The sequence below is a fragment of the Lissotriton vulgaris genome, chromosome 6 (assembly GCF_964263255.1).
Source record: "Lissotriton vulgaris chromosome 6, aLisVul1.2, whole genome shotgun sequence".
NCBI lineage: Eukaryota > Metazoa > Chordata > Amphibia > Caudata > Salamandridae > Lissotriton > Lissotriton vulgaris.
In genome coordinates, this window is record NC_141694.1 from 1,883,795,416 (window position 1) to 1,883,817,666 (window position 22,251).

Genomic DNA, 22,251 nt, shown 5'->3' on the forward strand with positions numbered 1-22,251 from the left:
GACTAAAGGAGGGAGCCCCGGGGGGGAGGACGCTGACACGGCCAACACTAATCTTTGCACACGAATTAATAAGGCATTAGATTGCACCGCCCCTCTCTTAAAAGCTAAACCGAGCGGCCGTGCTCATAAAACTGCCCCATGGTTCAATGATGAACTAAGAGTCCTGAAAACCGCATTGAAAAGAGCGGAAAGAGAGTGGCGTAAGACCCCCTCCAAACAAATCAGAAACGCCTACCTGACTGAGAGGCGACTTTACCATGGCCTAATTAGAAAATCCAAAACAGTCTACTTCACGTCCAGAATTAGTGAAGCTGGCAACTCCGCGAAGGAGATGTTTGCGCTCTATAAAACTCTTTCGAGTGGGAAATCAGCCACTGCCCCGGTCAACTGCTCTCCCGAAACGTGCGATAAAATCGCAGACTTCTTTGCAGAAAAAATAGACAAAATCTATTCGGCATTCCCAAAGCAGCCCATAAATGGGACTGAATTTGAGGAAGGTCCAAGGGATTGGGGAAACAGACTCAGACTGACCAACTTTGTCACCCCGCCTACAGAAGATTTCCTTAAAATCTGCAGATCGGTGAGGTCGGGTTCTCCCCGGGACCCTACCACCCCTAAACGTCTGGCAGATAGTATGGTGGTATTAGAACCTTACATCAGACACCTACTAGACGTGTCTTTTAGCACCAAGACCGTACCCAAAGACTGGAAAAAGGCGGTGGTTCTACCCCTAAGGAAGAAACCAACTATTAGTTTCGAGAAACTAGAAAACCTCCGTCCTATTTCGCTCCTACCCTACCTGGCCAAAGTAGCCGAAAAAACAGTCAATCTGCAACTGATGGACTTCGTGGACAAGGCTGCCCTATTACATGATACTCAGTTTGGCTTCCGACCGCGCCATTCTACGGAGTCTGCACTCCTCACAGCTGTGGAAGCCCTACGTCAGGGGGTGGATGAGGGCCATACCATGGCCCTCATCCTATTGGACCTGAGTGCAGCTTTCGACACTGTAGCTCACACCACCTTGCTACAGTGTCTGAATAACGGAGGAATATCTGGAGCTGCACTCCAATGGATTCAATCCTTCCTGACTGGGAGAAGCTTCCAAGTCCGCCAAGGTGACCACTACTCAAGAGACATAGGATTGAGCCAGGGCGTTCCCCAGGGATCGTCCTTGAGCCCAACCCTGTTTAATCTCTACGTCTCTCCAGTGGCTCCGATTGCTATGAGTCATGGATTGAACATTGTGTCATACGCCGATGACACGCAGCTGGTTATCTCCCTCTCACGTGCACCCGGACTTGCTATGGACAGCTTCAGGTCGTGCATGCAAGATCTTGCTACCTGGATGTCCACCAACTGCCTTAAACTTAATGGCAACAAGACCGAGGTGCTCGTGGTGGGGGGGAATCCATCTGTTTGGTCATCGGCGTGGTGGCCCCCATGCCTAGGAGAGGCCCCCATTCCTCGCCAGGAAGTCAAAAACCTTGGCGTTTGGCTCGATGCCGACCTGTCCTTTGGACCCCAAATAGACCGAGTGGCAGGCGTCTGTTTTGGCGTTTTAAAAACCCTTCGGAAGGTCCTGGCCTTCCTTCCTAGCTCTGCTCGTAAAACGCTAGTACATGCTCTCGTGACCTCACGCCTAGACTATGGCAACCTGCTGTACCTGGGAGCCACTGGCAAGGCAATGAACCGCCTCCAGGTATTACAGAATGCTGCCGCCCGCCTTGTCTTAAAAATCCCTAAAAGATCGGACTCCAAAGCTGCCTTGCAGACCCTCCACTGGTTGCCAGTGAGAAGCAGAGTGGAATTCAAAGCCCTCTGTACCTGTCACCGCATTCTTGCTAACAAAGCGCCAAAACCTTTACAGAACCTAGTTACCAAGTATGTACCATCTCGAACTCTGCGCTCCTCTAACGGAGGCCTACTTGAGGTACCTAGGGTAAAAAGGGCCCGCATGGGAGGGCGCTCGTTTCGACATCTGATTGCGAAGAGTTGGAACGCCCTGCCTACCTATCTCCGCCTAGACCCATCTGAATCTAGCTTCCGGAAGAACCTAAAGACTTACCTGTTTGCAAGATAACAGAGCCCTCTTTTCTTCTGCTTGGAGGTTTCTTCTCAGTCTTAGCGCGGGGACACGCTTTTAGCGTAACCAGGCGCTCTACAAGCTTCCCTATTATTATTATTATTATTATTTATAAAAAGGAGGAACCTCCAAAAAAGTCTCCCTGGGAACCAAAGAACAACCCGGTGTACTCTATATTAAAAAACCCACAGGGTAGTACACAACAGGCCAATGAAGAGTGCACGGAAGAAATAAAAGTTGTAGAATTTAATCAAATAAACGAAAATTGGATAAGGACTGCACTACATGACCACTGACAGGAAAAAAAACGTTATAAATTGGAAGAAAGGAAGTATGCCCAGCAACCGGTTATTATATGCTCCTGGAACATAAATGGTTTGTGTAAAAAGATCAAAAATGCTGAAATAGATTCCCTGGCAAATCTCTATCAAATCATATGTCTTCAAGAGACTTGGGAAACAGACCCCTTCTTTCTGCAAGGTTATAAAGGGTACTATGTGCCAGCAATCAGATATTGCAAATTTGGTCGTCCATGTGGGAGACTGGCAATACTTATTAGGATTGATTTGCAAATCAAGCATGAACAGGTAGTCACCAATAACGCAAATATACAAGCAGTAAAGATGTCATTTACAACCGGTGAGCAAAAAAACATAAATACGTTAATAATAATCAACATATATATTCCACCGAACCAGTCATCGCGCAAGAACTTAAGTGTCGAACTAGTAGCATTTGTACTGGAGCAAATAATACTTGACCCGTCCGTTAATATTTTAGCTACGGGGGATTTTAATATAAACTTGCTGATTCAAATGACACGGGATGATTTCATCCAATCTCAAAATTACGAATGGTCCATCCCGGAACAGGTACTCGACGTTAGCATAAATACCAAACAAAACTCAATTGGAAAATATCTACTGATGGATCTGGAAGCAATGGGACTACGAACATTAAACGGTAGATTCCCAACTGATCAACCTGCTGGCTGGTCATTTCACAATCAAGAATCAAAATCAAGAATAGACTTCACATTATTGTCAATAGATATTTTTGATAAAATTGGTTCTCATAGACTAAAAAATGTAATTGAGAGTGACCATAGCCAGCAAATATTAGAAATGTATTTTGAACTTCCAAAACACCAAAACTATTTAACTATCCAAGGTCAAATCAGTACGATTAACCATAGGAAACTCATTTGGAAACCAGATAAAAAATATGTTTTGGAAAAAAAGGCCCAAAAATTGGTCCAAGAATGTTTTAATGACCATTCTATCCAATCTACTCTTAAACAATGGGAACAGTTTACCAAGAATGCAATCGAATTGGATGAAGGTACTTCAAGTAGTAGGAAAACCCAAGTAAGGATGAGTGTAAAAAGAGATATTGATATTAACCTTCCACACACAATTAAAAAAATAAGGCGGACCCGTAACAAACTGAGGAAACAGCTAACCAGGTTACCAGAGAACGAGGAAATTAGAAATCAACTGAGAAGTGTGAACAATAACTTGAGAAAATTGTTGTGGTCTGCAAAAAACAAAGCCCAGCAGGAAATGTGGACAAAAATCTTTCACGCAAGTAATCTCACAAACTCTAGAGAATTTTGGAAAATAATTAATGATCTTAACAGATCTAACAAACACGTTGTAGCCTCGCCAATAACGGAAGAGGATTGGGTAAGATTCCTTAAAAAGACCCTATTTGCTGAATCAGAATTCAGCCCCAAGGAGAACAATCAAATACTGCAGACCGAAAGAGGGCAAGAAAGGGATCTGGTAAAAGTCTTCTTAGAAATCGAAGTAGCCAATCTAATAAAGAAACAAAAGGATGGAGCACCGGGACCCAACGGAATACCATTTGCACTTTATAAGGAGGACCCGGCTCTATGGGCTACTTACCTGACAAAGGTGTTTAATGAAGTTGTCGAAACAAGGCAAATACCGGAATCCTGGAGAGGATCATTAATATCTCCCGTTTACAAGAAGGGTAATTGGCAACTACCAGAAAATTATCGCTTGATCACACTCCAAGACACGGATGCAAAGCTATTTGCGGGTCTTCTACTAGCAACTCTGTCAGATTGGGCTAAAGAAAAGCTAATATTACCCCCAAACCAAACCGGATTCATTAAAGGTTTAGGTACTGCAACAAATATTATAATTCTATCAGTTTTAACGGATAAGGCACTTTTATGTAAACAGTCCCTCTATCTTTGTTTCATCGATTTTAAATCGGCATTTGATCTTGTAAACAGGTCTCTTCTATGGAAAAAACTTGAAGATTATGGAATCCCGGGCTCACTACTGAACCTTATTCAATTACTGTATTCCGAAAACTGGGTCAGGGTGAGGATCGGTGATGGGCGAACCTTATCCAGTAAAATATTGGTGACGCGTGGCCTTAAACAGGGTTGCGTCCTTGCTCCATTACTTTTTAACTTATTTTTAGCTGACCTCACCAATGCACTAAACGAAGTGAACTCACATCCACCAAGGCTGGCAGGAACACAATTATCAAATTTGTTGTATGCAGATGACGTGGTGTTGTTGAGTCAGACAAAAGTAGGACTGCAAAGACTAATTAATCGAACACTTAGTTATGCAAAGGATAATCAAATGGTAATAAATGAGGCAAAGACAAAAGTAATGGTGGTCACAAGGAATAGAAGACAAAAAAACAAATGGATGCTGGGACAAACTCAGCTAGAGCAAGTTGATAACTACCGATATCTCGGCGTTCTATTTAATGAGAATGGAAGTTTTCTCCCCCAGAGGAAAGATATCACTAGAAAAGCAAATAGCTTGATTGCGGCTTTTAGAACCATACAAAAGAAACTAACTGCCTTGACATACGGTCCTTTACTAAAAATCATAACTGCTAAACTATTACCGACCTTAACATACGGTGCTGAAGCCCTAAATGGTAAGGATGCGGACTTAATTAACAACGCAGTGGCAAAAACATACAAAATACTATTCCAGCTACCATGCAATGCCTCACAGGCACAAGTAAGGCTGGAGTTTGGGATAAACAATCAACAATACGCCCGTCAAGGCCAAATTTTGAAAGTCTGGAACCGTGTAAAAAATGACCAGGATAATCAATTGTCCCGAGCCTTATGGCAAGAAGTAAGAGACAATCGTAAACTCCAAGCCTGGGCTTATCTAAATAAAGCAAAAGAAGAATTTGGAATAACAGCAATTTGGGAAAATACAATCACCCAGGAAAGCTTTAAAAAAACAATTAATAAATTGGTTACTCATTTATCGCTGCTAAAAGACAAAGAATTATTGGTAAAAAGGAAGCATGCATGGCCAATTATAAACGAATATAAAAAAAAGCAAGTCCAAAAATACCTTGAAACTCCATGGTCCCACCAAAGTAAGCGATCATTTATAAGTGTACGCTTTGGACTCTGGCCAGGCTTGTGCCATCTTCCACCATGGAAGGCCATTGAGGGCAATATGACATGTAGGCTATGTAAACTGGGACAAGAAGATATTCTGCACTTGGTATGTCTTTGTTCTGCAATGGATACAGAAAGGAAAGCAATCCTCAGGAGGTTATTTAATGCCCGAGGTATAAGGACTTGTAGACAAGCAGTAATGGCTTGTCTAAACCCGAAAGATCTACCAATGAACTCTGCTTTTGTAAAATTTTTATCGGTGATCGTGAAAAATCTTAAAGAAAATTTTAATTAGATTTCGTTTTTATGAAATGCATGACGTTTTTAAAAATCTGATTATTTAAAGATATTTTAAATATATATCTGTTTTGTAAGATTTTAATTAATCAAACAAATAAACATGAATTGAATTGAATTGAATTGAATTGTCTCTGCGTGTCTGATAGCATTTGCGCTAGTAAGAACTGTGTGACCTTTCTAATTAAGGTCATTACACCATGCACATATGCAGAGTAAGTGGAGGATACTACTAATTTGGTCTATCATCGTCGGAGCACGTAAGCCTTACTTTTAAGCAAGTGCATCTCTTGAAATATAGCTATGTTTATGCGGTGTCTGGTGAGATACGTAAAGACTTGTCTGATTTTCCTAGGATTATTAGGACCCCGTACATTCCAGGTTGCAAGTCTCAAAGGTGTAGGATTAGCGTTAGTGTGGATTGATGTATCTCCAATGATAGCGACTGAAGTATAGCAAGGTGCCGCTGGGGTCGCACATTGGTGGTGCTACATTGATCATAATTGTACATTTTGCATGTGCTTGTAAGGTGACAACATTAAGTAAAAATTGTGCGAGGTAAATTACCTAAATCTGTGTCCATCCCAACTATACCCGCTATCCAACCCACTCACTTCGTCATCCCAATTATGAGGAAGACAAACTCAAAAACCAGGAAAAGGCCCAACCCCTCCCCCCCTGTAGAGAATCTAAAACTTGGCGTGGTACACACAGGGTGGCGAGAGCTGCCAGCCGGAAACCCCGGCGACATGGTCACTCATGGGGCACTCAACAACATATCGCTATATTCCGTGCACCAAAGCCCGCTATCTATGCAGGATTTATTGGATTACCAGTTCCAATCTGGTAGCATAATTGTGGCTAAAGAGAACAAAAACAACATTAGAATGAGGCATATCATCCGTTTCTATGCAAATTGGTAAGGGTAGGACCCCATTAAACACGTATCTGCAATGTTAAGTGGATACTGCCGCACAGTTCACGTGTTCACACCAGTGTCCGGGTATCAGTTCTGTACACAGTGTACCGCTACTCAATATCCTAAGCACCAGCCTGTTCCTCCTGTTCTCCTCTCTGCGATTTCTGGCATGGAAGTTGGGATCCCCTCTGCTGTAGGAATTTGAGCACGTCCTTCGGTTCATTGTAGATAGTAGTTTTTCCCCCATCCGACACTCTCAACCTGGCTGGGTACATCATTGCATACTGGATATTGTGCTCTCTTAGTTTCTTTTTAACTGACACAAATTTCTTCTGAGCTTCCTCGACAAGTAGCGTAAAGTCAGGGTAAATGGAGATATCCATACCTTGGTAGTATAAGTTTCCTAGTTCCTGGGCATTCCGGGGGGCACATCACGGTCTCTGTAGTTTAGGATTTTTGCAATGATTGGACGCGCTCTGGCTCCCGGTGGCGGAGGTGGAGCTAGGGATCTGTGAGCTCTTTCAACGATGAAGATGTTGGAGAATGTGTCTTTGCCTAATAGAGCTGTTAGCAATTCTATATAATGCTCCGTAGGCCCTGTGTTGGTTGTCTCCGCTATGCCTATAAGGCATAAATTACTCCGGCGAGAGCGTGCTTCCAGATCTTCGGTCTTTGCCAGTAGCATTTCAAGGTGTTTGTCCATCTTTCCTTGCTTAGGATCCAGTTGTTGCTGTGTGTCTTCCGATATACAACGTTCCGCCATGTCCAGCCTTTCAGTGTGTCTGCCCAGGCATTCAGATATGCGATCCACACGAGTAGTCAGAGAGTCTATTTTGCCATCAATGGTTGAGAGGGCAGTTTGTATCGAGGAAAACATGGCCTGCACATCTCCAGTAGCAACTCCACTGGCGGTTGATGTAGCCGGTTGCACAGCGTGGTGGTCATCCAGGTCAGTTTCAGGCGTATTTTTGGGCTGTTCAAAATTTATTTCGGGTTGGTTTCTGTCCGGTTTGCCCATGGTGCAATGGCAAAGGGCCTGCCGTGACAGTGCATTGGCTAGTTGGTAGCGCTGTCTGTGCAAGGCTTATTTTCAGAGTTATGTGCAGCACGGGGTCAGGGAGTATCTGTACACTGCTACTTTATCCACGCAAAGCACTCTGGCAGTTGAGCAGCAAGAGAGTCTCAACAAGGCTCACAGCTCCCAGACACACAGCGCGGGCAAAGGGGGGCTCAGTTGGTGGTCCAGGTTCATCTATATTGCCACTACGCTGGGATCACAGACTTAGAGGTGTCAGTTCCATGCACAACAAAGTGGTGCAGTGTCTGCAGGGAGGACATGCGGCCTCAGCGTTGTGCCTCTCGAGATGAATATAGCCCCTGTCAATGCTCGCCCCGTGGGTGCATTGCAGCGCATGCGGCCGAAGAATATTCCCCGCTCGGGGTGAGGGAAAACGAGTACCAGGCTGCAAGCAGTCCAGCAGGGATCTCCCCCAACGGCCCTAGATTATCTAAGGCCACGAGGTAAGGCTATGCCAGTTCCAGGGCACACGTGTCACACAACACTGTCGCTGTTAGTGTAGACCAACCCAGCTCAACACTTGGGGTACTTACAGCAATCGATTTCATAGGTGTGTGCTTGATCGTTATATGTGGTTCCTGGCCAGTGAGTAGGGCTAGAGGGAGCACAGCGGGAGAAGAGCAAATAAATTAGCAGAATCCATACCTGCCGGTGAGCGGGGTCTCAGAACGTCAGAGTGACAGCTCCGCATGTTAGGCCCCTCCACTGCCGCCGATCACCTCACTGTGTAGGGCACAAGCCGCTCTGACCCTCTGTCACGTTAGCGGGCACCGCGAGCAGGCGGTCGATCATAGTCGTCACATGAGGCAGTGGCCAACATATCTCCCCATCCGCAGGACTTCGTTCATAGGCTGGAGGCTCTATCGGAAGTACCAGCGCATTCTCGCGGGCTCACGGCCCCAGCGTCTCGCCTCACATAGAGGTAGAGCTACGTCTGTATTTTAATTGTTTTGTGGTATACTTTGATGTTTTCAGGAGAGCCGATTAAAGTATTAACTACTACTACCCATTTCAATGACTTTTAACGATCCAAGCCTGCAATGTGGCGCAGCGCCCACAAAAGAAACAAACAACTTACTGTTCAGGGACAAAGAAGGAGACCTGCTTCGCCCAGGTCCAGGGAATCATGGAGACCCGGCTGTTGCTTTTCGGCCTTGATAGGGAATACAGTGCCAGGGTTCACGATGGCGAAGCCTGTCAGGAAAGATGCATAACATAGGATCAACATGCATCCCGTCCACTGAGGCCCTGTCACGGCACCATGGGATCAGGGGTTTCGGTGCCTGAGCCACCCGCGCTGATCGCAGCCGCCACTCCAGACTCACAATCAGGGCACATTGATCCGCTCAGCCAAAGGCTCCCCAAGGAAGGCCCAATAACGACAGTCTTGCGTCACAACGACTGAGCGTTGCCCACGTTGATGAGTCACTGCAATCGCACAAATCCATGTCAAAATAAAAGGAGCGAAGATACACTGCAAACATCTTTATACTGCAAACATCGACGCCTCTATTTCTAATATAGCGATGCTATGATGGACAGCACCTGGACTTTGCTTGTACTCAGTTTGTCACACATTCATGTGATTATAATGACTCATGACCGTAGGGAGAGCAGAGCTGCACTGATGGAAGACTGGATCAGAGGTTTGACTACAGCAGAGAAATGAACAGAACCATTTCACTACAGAATTTAAAAACGTCACTGCCTGGGTGTTTACGCGCTTCTTTGCCAGAGATTTTTTCAATCAACATTAAGTTGTTTAAATACATGTACTTCTGCAGTCTCTATGCAAGATATAATGAACAAGCATTGGCAAAGCCTACGTACCTTGATTTAATGCATTAAAAGGTGCCTCGTACATCCAAAAAGCCAACAGAAAGGGACCAAGAGGGATATCACTGTAAAGTAGTCCCTAGTGAATTTCAATGCAAGCACTCGGGTAGAGGTGGAAGGATACTCCAAGCAGCCAGTACCTATTATAGCCCTCCGTATTGGGCTATACCGGCTATTAAATGACCGTTCCAGCGTTAAAGGCCTGAACCAAAGACGAGGGCCTTTAACAAGGGAGCGGGACTTTAATAGCTGGTATAGCCGAGCTACCAAGGGCTATACGGCCTATAAGGCTATTAGAACATTCTGCCACAAGAGGGCATAATGTTCTAACAAATAAAACAAAGGCTTCAGGGAGTGCGAGGGGACTGTAATCCCCTCTGGCTCCCTGAAGTCTTTGTTCACAGCCAGAGCTGTGAACAAAGAAGCATTGGAATGGTGGCGCTCCGGGCTTATACCCGCCATTATAAGCCTGGAGCACTCCATTGTTTTCAATGGAGCTCCCAACATTCCAATGTTCTAATGATGTTTACTCCACTGACCAAAGAAGGGGTTGATAGAGTCTCAAGCGAATGACTGATGAGGCTGGTAGACGAAAGCAAATGGTTGAAAGTGACGGGTCCAAAACCCACTCAGTGTATTGTGAGCCATATGTCTCCTCCAGACCTAAAAATATGTATTTATGTTTTCAACAAATTTGCTCAATATTTGGTTGTGTATCTAAAATGTATTAACACATCCAGGAATGCTAGCCAAGGAAATTTCCTGAATATCTGCCATCCAGCAATACCATCTATGTGTGGGTTTTTTGTGGGAAAGTAGCCTTCACTACAAATTATCCAATTTTTGTGTAAATAATACAACTTTGGCAGAATCACTGTTTATGGTGCCCTGTTCATTTGATTGCATGGATACAATTCAGAACAGTTTCTTATAATTCTATATAAACTAAAGCAGGACAATTTCATGATTTTTAGGAAAAAATAAGAATCATCTTTTTCCTTGATTTCTAATCCTTAACCTTTGCTAGCTCGGAGAAGCCTGACAGTCGGCTAGGCCAGCACTTTACAAAACTGGTGAAAAGAATAGACTAGAACTAAGGAATCTGTCAGTGCAGTGACCTCATTTGCCGTCACTGGCTGGCCTGCACAATACTTTGAACATGACTTTTGTCAGTTTTAGAATGTTTTTCCACCAAGAGGAACATTTCTCTGCCAAACCTAAGCCCACACTTTGCTTTTCTGGGCCTCCTATGTGTGGGTTTTCATTGGTTCAAGGCGCCCACAGACGATAAACTGGGTCCAGAAATCAGCAAGCAAAACGCCAGTCTAGCTGCAAGTCTTTTGGTTGCGGCTATCACCCATAAGCACTATGGAGGCAGACCACAACCGTATATGTTTAACATCGACACATCCTAACGTTTGTATCGCTTGGTGCCAGACTTTCACTGTCACTGGCTGGCTGAATTATAGCACTATATGGGGCATTGGTCAGATATTTAGCTTTTGATCTTAAAACATGTTTTCTTCCTCCTGCCGGAGTGCATCACTGAAGAATGGGGGTGCTCAATATGTATGGGGTATCCATGCGTTCAGGATGTCTACAAAATATAAACTGAGTGCAGTCCATTTGGGAAATTTGGCAAGCAACTGAAAGTGAAATGCCAGTTTAGGCTGCCTGTCTGTTGGTCATCACTAGGAATGGAAACCTACCAGAATTATAGATTTTCCACATCTTTCATTCGGATTTTATTGAGGGGACTGAGACCACCTTTGTGCTGAATGGCTGACTGAGATAGCATGCAGAAGAAGACATTTGCCAGAGTTTCAGCATTGTTCCAGCAAAGCATGGTAGTTCTGTTCAGTATTCCTCAGAAACAAACATATCTCTGCCAAGGCTTGACCCAAATCGGTGTTGCCCTTGGCCTTCTGAGAGTTGGGTTGTCAGACGTGTGGGTTTTCCATGCGTTTGAGTAGAGATCCACGCTATAGGGTGAACAGCCTTTACAGCGAAACGTTTACATCGCACTACCATTACGACGTAACCATTACAACGCAAACCATTACAACGCATTGCGCTGGGGGCGCTCTAGGATAGGGAATAGATTTAATTTACTATCCAACACCTTCCCTACTATCCACGGGGACTGGAGTTGGAATAGTAAATTAAACTATTCACTATCCAGCGCCCCAAAGCACTATGCGTTGTAATGGTATGCATTGTAAAAACTGTGTTGTAATGGCATGCGTGGTAAAAGCATGCGTTGTAACGTCATACATCCACGCTCTAGACATCAGGGAATGGTTTCTGTAGTGGGGTGAACCGGGCATTGGGCCTGGGGTCAGACTGCACCTAGCGAAGCCCAGAAACACAGGCCTTTAAACAACACTAGAGAAACAGAGGAACCCACCATGAAATGGCCTGCATGAATCCCAACACGTTTTATCACCCAGAATCCCCTGTCAATTTCAAAGTATGGGTGCAGATTCCACAATTTACTCACTTTCCAAAAACTTCAGAAGTTCAGGAAATGGGAAAATTTCTTCCCACCAATGGTACAACACTTCTGATAAAAACAACATCCACATGCATGGAAGTGCCCACTGCACAGGACAGGAGTAGGCAGACAACTACAACCAAGTGAAGGTCACACTGACAGATGTCTCCTGGATACAGATTTAGCTTTTTTCTGTCAGCTACAATAGTCCCAGTCAGACATTCTGGGAACACTAGGTGGTGGGAGTTTTAACATTACAATCAAATTACAGATTTTATCATCACAGAAATTTGAGTCATGTCTATTTTTAACAAACATTTAATGTGGGCAGGGAATTCGAAGTATGAAAAAGTGGTGGCATCTCCAGAAACCACATCACCCAGAACGCCTACAGGTACCTCGTTTGCGGTGATGTCTGGGGTTGATGTAATTCCTTGGGTGCCAGACGCCAGACTAAGCCCCAGCAAGGAGCAAGACACTGATTGGATGTTTCCCTAATGGGGCAAAGGCGCACTGTTCTGCGTCTCAGTAGGAAGCCAGGCCCTGTCATGGGGAGGAAGATCTGACTTTGGTATTCCAGTGGCACAGCCAAAAGATTGGCAGCCGTGGCAACACGAAGAAAAGCTGATTCATGCAAGCATAGCATTTTTGTGGATCAGATTGCAATTGTAATACCTCAAGTTAGGAGCAACAACTATCATGATAAGGACATTTTTAAAAAGGATCCATAAAAAGACAGGCCGACAAGCCTGAACCTAAGATAACCAGAGGGATTCCAGGGACTGAGTAAATTTAGAGAGCAGCAGACACACAATGTACATGAAGACAGATGATATGAATTGGAAGATGGAGCAGCGACCAGGCGGCTGTTAAAAATACCAACCCCAACACTCCTCCGTTTCCAATGCTCTTCCCTAAAGTGAGAGCAGCCGCTCACATCAGGAAGAAACCGAGATAGAAGTGCTTTTTAGGTTTCACCTCGTCGAGAGCTGCGCACTGCGCAGCTTTTCGGCGCAGGCGAAATCTAATGTTAGAACAGTGTGGCTTGGGAATCTGCCCCTCTGTTCCATTGGCTAGCTCCATAAATGGAGGCTAGCCATTGGAACAGAGATCTGTCCGTCATGGCCGGACGAGATTCGTGGGCGTTCCCGCGATTTCTTCCCTCTCCGCCCCCGTGTGCGCGTCATCTCGGCGGTGGGCGGTTGTTGTTTTTTTTTTTTTCAAGCTTTGTTTTCGGGATTTTTCTAAGTGTCGTTTTCAGGGGTGGGTTGCGCAATGTCCCGCTCTCTGTTCCCGGCCCCCTCCCGCTGTCCGTGTGCCTGTTCCTGCCCCCCTCCTGCTGTTCGTGTCCCCGTTCCCCTCCTGCTGTCCGATCCCGCCCCCCCCTCCTGCTGTCCGATCCCGCCCCCCCTCCCGCTGTCCGATGTGCCCGTAGGTGTTTGTTCTTCCACGTGAGCACTGTTGGTGATGTTTATGTGAGGTGTAGAATGTGTGTCAGAAAGACACTACGAGATCACATGATGACAGACGTGGTGCAAGAGAAGTTGCAGATTACAATCAGAATGAACAGCAAACAGCCTCAGTATGCACACAATATCTGCTGTTTTGATCGTCAGATTGGCGCTGCCATCATGAATCTAGAGGCAAGGCTGTGTCTTTCCTCACCCCGGGGCATATTGTATGTAGCCAGAAGGGGAGAACACCACCAATGCGACCAGGGAGACTCCGGCTCTCACGGGAGTTACCGAAAGAAGTACAGTCGTTGCGAAAACACCCCACGTACTGAGGGATTCCCGGCGCACCGTGCAGGCCTGGAATGCAGTCAGTCCAGCTTTCCGACATGAGAGAGGCGGTCCGTTGTGTGTTAAGAAATGAGTGTTGGGGTGTGGAGGGAGTTGGAGGTTTGTTTCCTGTGTTGCCACTCAGCAATGGCAGCGATTCCACAGTTGCGGGTCCAAACGGGGACAAGGGCAAATGCGCGCTGGGACACCGACCCCATCTGGGTCCACTCGTCCCGCCCCCCCTCCCGCTGTCCGTGTCTCCTCCACACTGCCAAGAGGCCTGCGAATGGATGTGCGTCCGTGTGAACTGGCCTCCTGCAGACAGACAGTCAGGGTGCAGATGACTCCTGGACGGACACTCTTGTCACGTAAGATCGTGCACCAAGAAGACATTCTGTTTCACAGCGTGGTGCACTCTGGACGGAAAGATAGCTCAGCAGCCTGCGTGCCTGCTGCAGAGAGCTGTGCGGACCCTCATAGTGTCACGGTAAAGTACCAGCGGCAGACTCACCACTACAAATCCCAAAGGACAGTTTTGTGACCAGGATTAGCCCCTACCAGAGTCACAAGTTTCTATATTCTATTCTATTCTATACGGAATTTGTTAAGCGCACGGTCACCTAGGGGTTTCATGGCGCTGACGAAAGCAGATGGTAGATGGTAAGTGAAGGGGCAGATGGTATATAGCTCTAACCGTACGCTTGTTTGAATAGCCAGGTCTTCAAGGCTCGTCTGAACTCTGTCAACTTGGTGCAGCTCCAGATGGACAAGGGCAAAGAGTTCCAGGTCTTTGGGGCGAGATATGCGAAGCTGGATCCGCCGAGTCGGTTCTTTTTTAAAAGTCGGCACCGTGAGGAGGGACAGATGGGTGGAGCGAAGCTCGCGGGTAGGTTCATATTTGTTAATGAGTTGGTTGATGAACCTGGGGCTCTTTCCGTGAAGAGCCTTGAAGATTAGGCAGCCTGTCTTAAAAGTGATACGATGGGTGATGGGGAGCCAATGGAGGGAGGCCAACAGAGGTTTGGCTGACTTCCTGCGATTGCTCTTGAATATTAATCTGGCTGCTTGATTTTTAGCAATCTGCAGGCGTTTAGCGATGGTGAGGGGAAGGCCCAAGTAGGGGAGAGCAGAGTGGGTCAGCAGATGAGCGATTTTTTAAATCTTTCTTAACTGAAAGAAGCAGGAGGAGATCACAGTTCCGACCTGGGTCTTCAGTGATAGATCAGCGCTAAGAGTGACCCCAAGACTCTTGGCTGACTGGGAGGGGGATGGAGGTGTGCCCAGCGAGGGTGGCCAAAAATGGGGCCCCCAACTGAGTGCACTGTTGCCAGGAAGTACTAACTCAGTTTTTCCTGGGTTCAATTTAAGGTGGTTCCGATCCATCCAGCTCTGGATGTGCAGCATGGTCTTATGAAATTCCTCGACAGAGTCCGGGGAGTTGAGGGGAAATACCAGCTGCAAATCGTCTGCATAGTTGAATATGATGACCTTTCTATCTTTCAGGGAGTGCAATAGAGGTTTGAGATAAAGATTAAAAAGGAGGGGGGACAGTGAGGAGCCCTGTGGGACACCGCAGGTGGTAGGGAGTGTGGGGGCTGTGAAATTCTCCAGTTTCACAGCCTGGGATCTGTTTGTCAGGAATGACTTTATCCAAGAGAGAGCCGCGCCGCTGAGGCCGGCTTGTTCGACACGGTGTAATAGTATGGTGTGGTCCACCGTGTCGAACGCGGCCGATAGATCAAGCAGCACGAGGGCCTGATGGATTCCACTATCGGCATTGGTCCTTAGGGGGTTCTGCACGGCGAGGATCACCGCCTCGGTGGAGTGTGCCTGGCGGAATCCCGCTTGGTTGGGTTCCAAATAATCAGATGATTCGATGAAGTTGGATAAGCAACTGGTTACGTGAGTTTCCAGTAGCTTGGCACCATATGGGAGAAGGGAAATGGGGCGGTAGTTAGAGAGGTTGGAGGGATCAGCACCTGGTTTCTTGATAAGAGGGACCAGGGTGGCATTTTTGAAGGAATCAGGTACTATTCCTCGTGATAGGGAAGTGTTCAGAATAGGGAGTATGCCCTGGGGGAGAGCAGCATAGACTTCTTTTAGAATGTGCGGGGGGCAGGGGTCGTTGGGTGAACCCGATTTTACTCGGTTCATTAGCTCCAGTAATTTGGGTGGGTCGATGGGGGGGGATATCCTGAAGAGTGTTAGGGTTTCTACAGATATCCGAGTCGTCTGTTACAGCATGGTTGGTTTGGATGCTGTTTTTTATGATGTCAATTTTCTCCTTGAAGAAGTCGTTAAGCAGGTTGCACATTGCCTGTGAGGCAGGTTGAGAGGGAGAGGTTCTGGAGTCATTGCATAGGTCGTTGACGACTCTGAAGATTTCTCGAGATTTGTTTTTGGCGTTAGAAATTTTATCAGAGAAGAAGGAGGCTTTAGCAGATAGGAGGGAGTCGTTGTAATTTTTGCGGGCTGTCTTGTATAGTGCTCTATCTGTGGCGTAGTAGTCGTGTCTCCACTTCCTCTCCAGTTGACGAAGTTCTAGTTTCTGCTTTTTTAGGTCAGCCGAAAACCATTTGTGGGCGTCCATACGACGGGCGCGGGAGAACTTGGTAAGGGGAGCATGTACATTGCATGCAGAGGAGAGCCATTCGGTATGTGCTTTGTCCATCAGATTGATGTCTGGGCCCTGGGTAGGGATGGAGTTGGTCAGGGTGGAGAGGAAATCTTGGAGATTTAGGGATCTCCATTTCCTGACTAACCCTCCCAGGGGTGCTTGGTTGTTAAGGTGACCCTGAATGGTGATAGAGAATTGCAGTAAGTGGTGGTCAGACCATATGCATGGAGAGGCCTTGGGACAAGAGGTGGGGATATTGCGAGACCAGATGTGGTCTAGGATATGTCCTTTTTCATGGGTGGGGATCAAGACATGTTGGTGGAGGTTTAAATTGGAGAGGAGTTCGAAAAGTTCTGTGGCATGAGGCCCAGCTTCCGGGTCGTTGTACCAATAATTGAAATCCCCTATGACCATGACCTTGTCGTAGTCGACGACTAGACCTGCTATTTGCTCAGACAGGGAAGCAGGGAAGGAGGGCATAGATGAGGGTGGCCGGTAAATCAATGCTAGCACCATGGTGCCAGTCTCAGTGTCGGATTTGATGACTAGATTGTCTGTATCTGGTGGGTCTAGGGGAGGTAAGATGGTAAACCGGAGGTCTTTATCAATGATAGCGGCAACACCTCCTCCGGCTTTTCCTGATTTTCTATTTGCAGACAGGATGTAATAATCTGATGGTATAGCCGAAAGTATATCTGGCAGGGAGTCTGTAGTGAGCCATGTCTCAGTGACAAAAAGTATAACAGGGCTATCCGCTTTCAGGAGCAGGAATCATTTCAGTTTATGAGGACACTGTGATCAAATGATTGCAAATTGCAAATTACAGAAAGCCTCGATGATCCGCAGGTGTTGACTCAGCAATGTGTGACATAGAGCAGTGCCCTCCTGACCCCAGGGTATTTAAACTCCTTGTAGCAGTGGAAGCCGGAAGAAGTGTTAGCTTCACAGATAAAAAACAATGGCACACATTTCCAGCGAAGTTAAGAAGATTCGTTTTTTGATTCAGGCACATGAGAAAAGTGTTTCCCTTTCTTCCTTGAAAGGTGAGAGGGTGCAGGAACGTCAGCATATAAATAGAGTATTACAGCGCCTAACTTCCGTATCCGACAGCTCACCTGTAGCCCGGGAGGGGAAATAACTTCAAAAGGCCTTTGTTGAAAGGAGTCGTAATTAAGGATGCAGTTTTACAAAATTGCATGCGTAGCGGGCGCGGCGTGTAGCGCCCTCCCAAGGGAGTATCAGCACGTGCATATTTAAAGAGGAGCTATGGGTGTTCATAAAAGCAGAATCTGAGGGACATGAAGCGAGCTCCTGTATCCGCCACGAGGCAGTGGCTCCGGAACCTGAGGGGGCCCTCGGCAAAGAACCTAGAGGGGCCGGCACCCGGGGACCCAGTCAGCCCGTCAACAGTGCTGGAGGGTTGGCCCTGGACTCCCCCTGCCCCCCTTACAGGAGCTAATGTGAGGCCATTGTCGCGAGGAAGCCAACAAGGCATTGGCACATGCATTTTACCCAGCGGGCAGCCCAGAACGCCACACCCAATGGTTCCTGCTAGATCGAATCTGTACTTATTAGAGTTTAGACGCTCGGCACTGACATCAGCTGTGCAATGGCTCCCCTCTTATTTAGCAACGGCAGAGGTGCGGTATGAAGCGCTATATAACAAGTTAAATTATTAAGCAACTAGCAGCCCGCCCCGGCCTTGCCCGGGGAAGAAAGGGGATGGGTGCAGCATCGCAGCAAGAGAGGCGCAGCAGAGCGGCCGCTTCTGCCCAATCTTTGTTTCCCCCGACGTCCCGACTTTCACTCTCTGTTCATGGCCCCCGCCCGTCCCTCTCTGCGCACCTGCGGCAGCTTGACTTACCTCATCCGCCACTCCTCCCCGCGCTGCTGTGTTTACCGCTCCACTGCTCCCCTGCTTTCTCGACGCTCCTGACCGCTTGTCTGCTACCTCATCCGCCGCTCCTCCCCGTGCTGCCACTGCTCCTCCGCTTCTCGCCGCTCCTTTCCGCTTGTCCTCCGCAGCTCCTCCCCGCGCTCATGTCCTCCGCTCTTCCTGTTGCTCCTGAACGCCGCTCCTCCCCGCGCTCCCGATGTCATCACGCAGACGTCGCTGCCGGCGCTACTTTCTAGGGACTACTTCATTTTCATTCGTAAATGTTTAAAGTAACGTATATTTTTTATTTTTATATCGCCTATGTCCTTCTGCTTGCCCTGAGGTTTTCATAGATGTCGTGGGTGTTTAGATTGGTGGTGTACTTTTTGAGTTTACCTGGCTCAAAGGACAGACTTCTCTCTTTATAATAGTAGTATAGATAGTATAGATTATGGATAGATACAATTGATTTCACAAGCACAGCGCAAGCGTTATGCAGGAATAAACTAAAAAGTGCAGACAATCAGGGGTGGCTGGTGACATTTGAAAGTGGTGCAGCGTAAACTAATTTGCATATTGCACCGCAGCGAGCGAGCCCGAACCACCTTGCATCCATCCATACATCATTCATGCATCCACCCATCCATCCACCCACCCACCATCCTGCATCCATACATCATTCATTCATGCATCCACCCATCATGCATGCATCCATGCATCCATACATCATTCATGCATCCACCCATCCATCCACCCACCCATCCTGCATCCATACATCATTCATTCATGCATCCATCCACCCACCCACCCATCCTGCATCCATACATCATTCATTCATGCATCAACCCATCCATCCATCATGCATCCACCCATCATGCATCCATCCATACATCATTCATGCATCCACCCATCCATCCATCAATCCATCCACCCATCCACCCATCCTGCATCCATACATCATTCATTCATGCATCCACCCATCCATCCATCCACCCACCCATCCTGCATCCATACATCATTCATTCATGCATCCACCCATCCATCCATCATGCATCCACCCATCCATCCATCATGCATCCACCCATCATGCATCCATCCATACTTCATTCATGCATCCACCCATCCATCCTGCATCCATGCATCATTCATTCATGCATCCATCCACCTACCCATCCTGCATCCATACATCATTCATTCATGCATCCACCCATCCATCCATCATGCATCCGTCCATCATGCATGCATCCATCCATACATCATTCATGCATCCACCCATCCATCCTGCATCCATACATCATTCATTCATGCATCCACCCATCCACCCATCCACCCACCCAACTATCCTGCATCCATACATCATTCATTCATGCATCCACCCATCCATCCATCCATCCATCAGGCATCCACCCATCATGCATGCATCCATCCATACATCATTCATGCATCCACCCATCCATCCTGCATCCATACATCATTCATTCATGCATCCACCCATCCATCCATCCATCCACCCACCCACCTATCCTGCATCCATACATCATTCATTCATGCATCCACCCATCCATCATGCATCCACCCATCATGCATGCATCCATCCATACATCCTTCATTCGTGCATCCACCCATCCATCCACCCACCCACCCATCCTGCATCCATACATCATTCATTCATGCATCGACCCATCCATCCATCATGCATGCACCCATCATGCATGCATCCATCCATACATCATTCATCCTTCCACCCATCCATCCACCCACCCATCCTGCATCCATCATTCATGCATCCATCCACCCATTATGCATGCATCCATCCATCCATGCACCCATCCACCCAAAAATCATTAATGCACCCACCCTGCATCCATCATTCATGTATTTTTATGACCATATAACTTGCACACAGCTTAGCGCCACAGTCTCATAAACTTGGGCTTCTGGTCGCAGTGGTGTCTGCAACCCTCGCCAGGGGGTGTGTAAAAACGCATGTTGCAATGTCACTGTAATGCTGACAAACCTTAACATGTGCAGACAATTTATTTATAATGCCACAATTCCCGTAAACTGGGGCCTCTGGTCGAAGTGATGCTGGTATCTTCACGCCCTGATTAAACGCCTCATTGATCACTGTAAAGCAGCGCTTTGGCAGAGACCTGATAAAACCTCAGCACCCAAATTGTTTGCGATGTAGAATTCCATTTTTTATAAATGTGATTTTATAACAGGAGAGACATTTACTGTGCGTGGTGTTAAAGTGGAAACAGCAACAAATATGAAATGGAATTCACACCCAAGGCCGTATTGAATCGCAACCGCCCAGAGAAAAGCTGAAACCATGATGCCTTAAGGGAGAACCAGGAAACTCTGGAGGTTATGGCCGTTTTGGGATTTACTGCAATCCTTTGGCGCGTGAATGCCTTTTAGAATGTCCCAGAATCCTTGTGGGAGTTTAGGCCATTTCGGAAACTTTCAGAAACTTTGGGAAACTTTGAGGAGCTGGGATGCTTAAGGAAGTTTTCAGACTCCTCTGGCAAATGAGTGCCATTTTGGAATATCGTGAAATTGTTTTGGGAGTGGGTCCACTTCAGAAAGTCTCCGAATCCTTTGGGCAGTGGGGCCCATATGCTATGAACATAGCTGTCTGAAAGTTTGACAGCACAAGATGGTACACAAGCTTTCACTAACTTTGGTTATCATACCTCCGTTTTTTTTCTTTTTACTTCCACCATACGTTATTTTTCTCTTTCTCTCACAGGATCTCATACTTGCTGCTGTTCTAAATTGATTTGTGTGTCAGTCTGGGCAGGTGTTGTACGGAATACCCAGACCCTTTGCTGTGGTTTGAAAAGAAATGTGTTTTGTTTTTATGTATTCATCATCCCAACTACTGATAGCAAAGGGGCAAAAGGCATGTGTACTCTGTTAATGCCCTTTAAATTATTGCGATTTTCGTCCTACTTACATGTACACATATAGTGACATTTGCCCCATGTAAGGGGAAATAATAAAAAACCGCAATCAAACAAATATGAAATGACTTCACCCGATGAATATCACAAACCACTGATTCTTTCTCCCTCCCACCCTCCCTCCCCCGCCTGCCGCGTCCATGTTCTGTTATCAGGTGTTTTGATCAACTATCTCTGCCTCTTGTGAGTCTCCGTAGCTCCGGGGGGCAGGAGGGTCAATCCGGGCCTCAGTCCCTGTATTCCTGCACACTTTTTCCGATTCTGAGTAACCACAGGCCTGCTTCAGGGCCCCCTGCAATACTGACACCCGTCACAAATGGTCTGCTCCTTTCTGTGCTCCAGGAAGCCCCTTACCTCGCGTCCCCACTGTCGCCGCTGCTCTCTTCCGTGCTCCTCCCGCCGAACGCCGCATTAGCTGTACTCCTCGCGCTGCTGATGATGTCAGCACGTTCGTGCACACGGCCGGCGCTACTTCCAAGGGACTATTTTTATTGTAAGTTATATTTTTTAAAGAACGTATATTTTTGGGGGTTATATAGCCTATGTCACTCTGCAGACCCTGCCCATTCCAATGATGTATTGGGTGTTTGGATTGGCGCTGTGGTTCCCGAGTTTACCCGCCTCAAAGGTGCCCAGTTCTTACTTTATAATAGTAGTATAGATATCACAATGGAGCTTAGAAAGGGCATTGCAAAGACAATTCCAATATCTATGAAAACTAGCTTGATAGGGCTCAAAGGTGCCCAGTTCTTACTTTATAATAGTAGTATAGATATCACAATGGAGCTTAGAAAGGGCATTGCAAAGACAATTCCAATATCTATGAAAACTAGCTTGATAGGGCACCCTCCTAAGATTAGAAACCTGTCCCGGGGCTCAACTC

The 22,251-nt window shown here is 46.7% G+C and overlaps 1 pseudogene; it reads right to left on the reverse strand.

Annotated features, from left to right (window-relative positions):
* Window positions 1-22,251, reverse strand: part of LOC147709769 (uncharacterized) — a 61,401-nt pseudogene that overhangs the window by 33,515 nt on the left and 5,635 nt on the right.